The sequence below is a fragment of the Stigmatopora nigra genome, chromosome 20 (genome assembly GCF_051989575.1).
Source record: "Stigmatopora nigra isolate UIUO_SnigA chromosome 20, RoL_Snig_1.1, whole genome shotgun sequence".
NCBI classification, from domain to species: domain Eukaryota; kingdom Metazoa; phylum Chordata; class Actinopteri; order Syngnathiformes; family Syngnathidae; genus Stigmatopora; species Stigmatopora nigra.
In genome coordinates this window covers 4,002,434-4,009,678 of record NC_135527.1, presented here as the reverse complement: position 1 = coordinate 4,009,678, position 7,245 = coordinate 4,002,434, and the positions used below count along the sequence as shown (strand labels likewise).

The 7,245-nt window shown below is 36.2% G+C and overlaps 1 long non-coding RNA gene and 1 other non-coding gene across 2 annotated transcripts; one reads left to right on the top strand and one right to left on the bottom strand.

Moving 5' to 3' along the window:
• Window positions 1-345: 345 nt before the first annotated feature.
• Window positions 346-427, bottom strand: trnal-aag (transfer RNA leucine (anticodon AAG)). Its single transcript has one exon. It is a non-coding gene; the product is annotated as a tRNA-Leu (tRNA).
• Window positions 428-5,604: 5,177 nt separating this feature from the next.
• Window positions 5,605-6,935, top strand: LOC144213419 (uncharacterized). Its single transcript, XR_013329956.1, has 2 exons — window positions 5,605-6,537; window positions 6,644-6,935. It is a non-coding gene; the product is annotated as an uncharacterized LOC144213419 (long non-coding RNA).
• The last annotated feature ends 310 nt before the right edge of the window (window positions 6,936-7,245 follow it).

The following is a 7,245-nucleotide window of genomic DNA, read 5'->3' as shown; positions in this document are numbered from 1 at the left end:
TTATTTGATACAAGTTGTGAAAATATAAAAGGAGGGTAAGGGTTAACTATAGAATTAAATAATATATACTGTCACATCGGCTTAATAGCTATATTGGGCCATATAGGCTATTTGGCCGGTCACTGGCTAAATAGCCCCCGGGACTATTTGACCGGTTACCGGCAACGGAGCGACTGCCATTGCAAATTATTTTATTCTCTCAATTTGACCCAAGAAGGTTATAAGTTTGATTTCAAGACCATTACAGATGCACCTTATTTAAAGGCAATGAAAGAATACACAAGATAGTAAGAAATACTTCTCTATAGTTTCCATCCTAAAAAATAAAAATAAACAAACATCCGCTGGCAGTGGTGGGATTTGAACCCACGCCTCCTGAGAGACTGGAGCCTTAATCCAGCGCCTTGGACCGCTCGGCCACACTACCTTCAACGAATATATATGGGGGATTGTGCATCACCAAATTGTGAATTAACCTTAAAAACCATTAGATTTAAATATTGAAGTGTGTTATTTGTTACTTGAAATAAGATCAAACACAATGTAACATTAAAATCAAATGTCCTTGAAATTACCCAACCTTTTATCAAAATGTAGCTTTTCGATTTAGCATACCTGTCAACCTCTGCCGATAACTTCCCTTTTTAATGATTATGATTCCCCTTAAAAAAAACCCAGACAGTGTAATAGAAATAACAAAGGTAATTTGCATACAAAGTGTTTTATTCAATTTAAAAAGTTTACAATGCAATAAACTGTGCCTTCAGTGCTTCCTATTGTAAGCCAATGTGCATGATTTGGCAGATTTTATCTGCTCTAATTTGTGTCTCACTTGTGAGCAACAGTTGTCACAGTTCAATTTCATCTGTAATAAAGAAGTAAGAGTGTCTGTTCCCATTGTCTTTCTGTACTATGTATGTATGAATTTTCCTCACATGGCTGAAAACCCGCTCGCTATCAGCGTTACTGTGAGGAAGGCTGAGTAAAATTTGATACATCTTTCTCATCAGTGGAAAGCAATCCAGCCCCAAACCAGTTTTCATTTTGAACACATGAGGGCAAAATGTCTCTGGACTTTTCTGAGGGAAAAAAATCATCAGGTATTAGTTGATAGTCTTCCCATTCATCTTTTAATTGTTCCTGATCAAAGTCCGGTGTAAACCTGTTTGCAAGCTTAACAATACTTGTGTAATCCAACATCTCTCTCTTTCTTGGGTCCAACACCACCAAGTCACTCAGTATTGTATTCTCAAATGGAAATTTTTGTATCATTTTAGTTACAACAGCCTCATAGAAGGAGCGAACAGAGAAAATAAAAGATTGCTTGCATGGCTAGTGTGATGCTATGCCTGATTTGATCATCCTCATTGGTGTCTTGGAAGAGGGACCTGGTGCCCAAGCCAACAGCAAGCCTGCTATCTTCATGCTGCATGCATCTGTTTGTATAATCAACTGCCAGCAGGCTATCAGCAGATTTGACATGTTCCATTTTCACATATTTCACCAAGAGTTTTTTTAAGAGTCTTTCCATTTCTGGTAGCAAATCTCCAATCATACATGCCTCTGTTTGGAACACAACATTGAATAGATTTATTTAATCGATCATGGATGTTTTTCACTTTACCTGCCCTTTCAACATCCGCTTGGCTAGCGAAGTAGCTTTTGAGTGCTTCGCACTGAGACAACGTTCTTTCAACCACTTTTTGCAGAGACAACCATTGTGTCAGACAATGCTTTAGGATTTGTTCTTGCTCAGAATTTGTAAAGTCCTGATACTCTTTAAAATCCTCAATTCGTCCGGAACTATTTTTAAAAAAAATAAAATATATCCACCAGCAAGGCATCTATGTTTACTGGCAATGTCTTCAGTCCATCATTGACACACAGATTGCCAAGATGACAAATGCATCCAACACTAAAAACAGCCCCATTTTTTTCTTTTATCCTAGACAAGACAAAGTTTTTCTTTCCAACCACGGTGTTGCAATTGTCGCTTGCAAATCCCACAACGTTACTCCATGGAATGTCATTTTCTCGTAAAATGTTATCAATAATGGCAAAGATTGATGCTGCTGTGCCTGATGCCAACTCTGGTAAATCAAGGAGTCTGGTATTTGTGTTCTCCCCATCAACGAAGTGAGCTAACACAACAAGTCGCTTTTTGGTAGTACGATCATTGCTTTCATCAGTCATGAGGGTAAATGGGTGAGTTCTGCAGTACTGAATGACGTCTTGGGTGTAGCCACGTGCAAAGCTCTCCTTAACAATCAACATAGCCTTGGTCCTCCGACATGCAAATCCTGTAAAAATATAATATTTTAATCACATAAATATATATTCAACAATGTACACAATTCTTTCTGGGAAAAAAAAAAAAATATATATATATATATATATATATATATATATATATATATATATATATATATATATATATATATATATATATATATATATATATATATATATATATATATATATATATATATATAGATAGATATATATATTTTTTTTTTCCCAGAAAGAATTGTGTACATTGTTGAATATATATTTATGTGATTAAAATGTTATATTTTAATATTATATTTTTACAGGATTTGCATGTCGGAGGACCAAGGCTATGATGATTGTTAAGGAGAGATTTGCACGTGGCTACACCCAAGACGTCATTCAGTACTGCAGAACTCAACCATTTACCCTCATGACATATATATATATATATATATATATATATATATATATATATATATATATATATATATATATATATATATATATATATATATATATATATATATATATATATATATATATATATATATATATATATATATATATATATATATATATATATATATATATATATATATATATATATATATATATATATATATATATATATATATATATATATGTAGCAACACAATTGGTAAATTATAAATATTTTTCACAATTAAAGTTGGCAGCAATGTCAGGAACTCATAGTGCTTTGTTCTCACAACAGGTATAATGCATAAATTATCAAAACTAAATAACAAATGGGGCTTTTCCCAAAGCCGTTATGGTTGACACGGTGCCATAAATGCTGATTCATTGTTAATAATAATAAATTACATTAGCTGTCAGTGGATCCGGAAACATAACTTTTGAAGAATATGACATATTTTAACCATATAATCTAATGAAGAACATGATGTGTTTAACTCATTCATTTTGTTATAGCTGCATCAGTTCTATATTGCTGTTGTACGATTAACAAATGAAGATATATTTATCTTATTCATTTTATTATAGCTGCCTCAGTTCTATATTGCTGTTGTACGATTATCAAATGAAGATATATTTAGCTTATTCATTTTAGTATAGCTGATTCATTTTGCGTTACTATTGTATTATTGAGCACTCATTTTAAGTTAGTATCACACATACTGCTCTGTATAGATCAATTTGTTAGGAATAAACCATCTGTGGATCCACTCGCTCTGGCCTGGTCTGTCTCTTCCGATGGTGAACACGCTCCTTTGTTAGACGGGATAAGACAGAGTTAAGGAATTGGATTCAGGTGCTAAAATCTTAGCTGTGAAAGCAATGTTGTGCTCAGCAAGAAAATGGCAGAAGAGAATTTACGCATTTGTCGTCTTGTGGGATGCTGCAGGATTTGCGGTAGAGACGAAGTGCTTGGTTAATGGGACATGTGAATTGTTTTTTTTTTCCACATTCTCCACGTGTCCGGCAGTTTTAAAGTGGCTCTTCAGATCGTAAAATAAACTCGCAGCAACTTTCACGTCTTTATTCAATAAAGACGTGAAAGTTGCTGCGAGTGGTTTTTACGATTTTTTTTCTCATTCTGTGTCCCTTGCAATATTATTGCAAGGGACACAGAATGAGAATTGAGTGCCTCTTAACGATGCTTTAATCCAGCCAGCATATCACCTTGAAGTAACTCCCATTCTTTCTGGTGTTGAGCCGATCCTTGAGTTCTTCGTTTTTTACTAGGTGGCTCCTCCATGCTTGCTTCCATGATATTTACTCTATGTATATCTACGCATTTGCATGTCATCCTTTATCGATATTGCCGTACGCACCGCTAAAAAATACGATTGAGGATAATTTTTGCTGGTATACCGTGACAATAGTAACGATCGATGACAGTAGCGTCGTTGGCTACCAGCCTACGAGACTATCTCGATTTTAGCCATAACGGTCTTGTTGAAATCGGTTATCATAAATACGGCGATTTTTTAAAATATTTTTTTCCCGTACAAAAGTCGGTGTACGGCTTACATGATTTGAAATGGTAAAGACACGTATAAAATATGTATAAAACGTACAAGTTGACCGGTATTCATATAATCAAATTATATAAATAGTCGTTTTTCCGCTGAACTTGTCGCATTGGTTTAGCTAAGTGGTTACTTCATCTAGAAACAATACTTACTTAGCATTCGCTTCTACTCAATCCCGGACTGGGATCGAACCACGGGCGCCGTCCAGTGCTTTTCTACTTATTTTCATTTTATAACAAAATATTATTACAAAATTCACGTAGATGTTATTATAACATTTTATTTTAATTTTGACCCTTAGAATTGCATGCGAGATGATTTTGGTTGACAGTTTTATGAAGTTAAATGTTCACAGTAGATTGTTACAAATCCATGTGAGTGCATGTTGATTATTCATGAAATATTGATTACATTAAGAACTAAGGGTAAGAAATTCGGCTTTAATCACTTGATTTAAGTGACTCAGCAGCGACTCTTATAGATTGTTATATAGTAAATCAATGTTGACTTTCATTTGGAAAAGCTGCATGTAATGAAACAAGGCTCTGCATAAACAAATAACTCAGCCAATAGTGATAAACGCTTTCTTGTCATTTTGAATCGGAGACGCGCTTGTATAAGATTTGTATCAAATGTCAATATTTGCGAGGAAGTAGCACAAAGGTGTAGTCAGGGGTTACTTCATCTAGAATCAACTCTCTCTAAGAATGCACCTCTGCTCCATCTCTGACTGGGATTGAACCGTGGGTCCTGTCCCCTGCCTATTCTCATTTTTGTTACACAAAATCATGTAACGCCTGCCCCCGTTATTTTACAGAGCGAATTACTCATCTAGTCTTCTAGACAAAAAGAACCAAACCGGTCTGCAAATTGACTCATGGCTTACTAGTAAATGATTCCAATTAGAGCATTTCATAAATAGGCCTCTCCCCCTTTTTGCTTGAAACGGACCAAAGTAATCAACGGGACCTTTTCAGAACAAGAGACCATCGGACATTACCCTGCAGGAAGGTAAATCTGCCATGCGGTGTTTGCCGGTGGTCCCATAAAGCCTGCGATTGGCTGGCCACTGATTTAGAGTATTCCCTGTCTAACGGATCTGGCAAAAATAAATATATTTTTTGTCAAATTTTAATACATTTTTACTTTTTAAACTAGTCTTTTCGTTTATTTTAAACTGGTATTGCCTTTTTTAATAAAGAGAGGAAAAGTATCAGAAATGAGAATGAAATGAAACATTTTACTCACCGATGAAATGAAAGGAATATATCTCCCCTTCATCTCATCTCATTTTCTGAACCGCAATGTATCCGCATTAGGGTCACGGAGCGTACTGGAGCCTGTCGCAGCTGAACAGGCACATCCCACCGGAAGGGGGCCACGGGGCCGACCTCGGAGAGGCTGGGGAGACTATGTCTTCCCGCTGGCCCGGGAACGCCTTGGGATACACCCGGAAAAACTGTATGTAGTGGCTGGAGAAAGGGAAGTCTGGGTTTCCGTGCTGAAGCTGCTGTACCCACGACTCGACTTGGGATAAGAGGAAGACAAGATGAGAGATGAGCATGTTTTTTACACTTTCACTAAAACTGATATTTTACCATGATTTTGTCAAAAAGGGGCACCTTGAACTTCATCTGTTTTAGATTTATCATAAAAAAAAGAGTATTTCTTTATGGCAAGTGATAGGTTCAACAATAGGCATTCACAAATGCACACATAAATAAAACAGGCATCTGACTCATAACCGCTGTCTTGCAAGAGAGAATCGATCCTGACTCGTCTCCGTCCGAGATCATTCTATCGAATCGATGCCTCTCTTGCTTATTTACTACATAAGATTTACAACATGCTGTGGGATAGACTAAGCCAACTGGCTTAATAATTGTTTGGTTATGTCGAGCCAGGTGGCCAAACTGGTTTTACTATTGTTTGTTAAGATCGTGGAATGCAAGATAGGCTAACTAGCTGACCTTGCAATTGTTTGTTCGATTCGCGATAAGCGGTAAGATAGGCTGCAGCATTTTCAGTGAGCTATAAAAAATATTGTTTGTATACAACTTTGCGCTGCAAATGTCTAACCATATCAGCCTAAACTTTTATACATAAACGTTGTCCTACATTCCTGTCTTAGAAATATTACCCTGTTTGCCTAGATAAAGACGGACCCACTCTTCATTCGGAGAGAGTTGCAAGAACATCGCGCTGAACAGGACTCCACTGTTAGAGCTCTCACTCTCCACTTTGCAACTTGGTAATAAATCTTTTTCATATTAAATTGATCTCACTCTTTCTTAACCTGCTCCTAAAGTTGTATTTCAGATCTATCATATGCATCTCATTTCTCAAAACAATTGAAGGTCTGTCAGATCCTCCCGAGGGAGCGCTGTGGACAACACTGTCAGAAGTCAAAAAGAATTGTAAGTCCTCCGGATCTTCCAAAGAGAGCTTGATGAGAACCCCACTTTCAGAAGCCGATGTTTCTCAAAACAATTGAAAGTCATCCGTATCTTCCCAAGAGAGCTCGGTGTGAACAATAGTTCTGAGAAGTCCAGCTGCAAAGAGGAGTGACCTTCAATTTGTTTCGGTTAACTTGGGAGCGAGCATTATTATTGCAAGAGATGCATTAAAATGACTTTTTAATGTCAATAACTCTATATAGAGCAAAGCATTCTTCATTGCAAGTAAATATATAATAATGATAACCCTAACATTACCTTGTTATTATGAATTTGAACGCAATCCCATAATCTTTTTTATTTTTGACAAATACACTTGGGGGAAGTCCGTTCTCTCGATCTTTACCAGCCCTTCCTTACTTGCATATCTGGCCTGAAAAGGAAGAACAAAATCATTCTTGTTCAACTAATTTTCATAATTTGCATAATCCTGGACATCAATGTTATCACAAGTAGGCTGCCTGATAAGAAAATATAATCCTTGCAATTTGGAATTTGTTAGA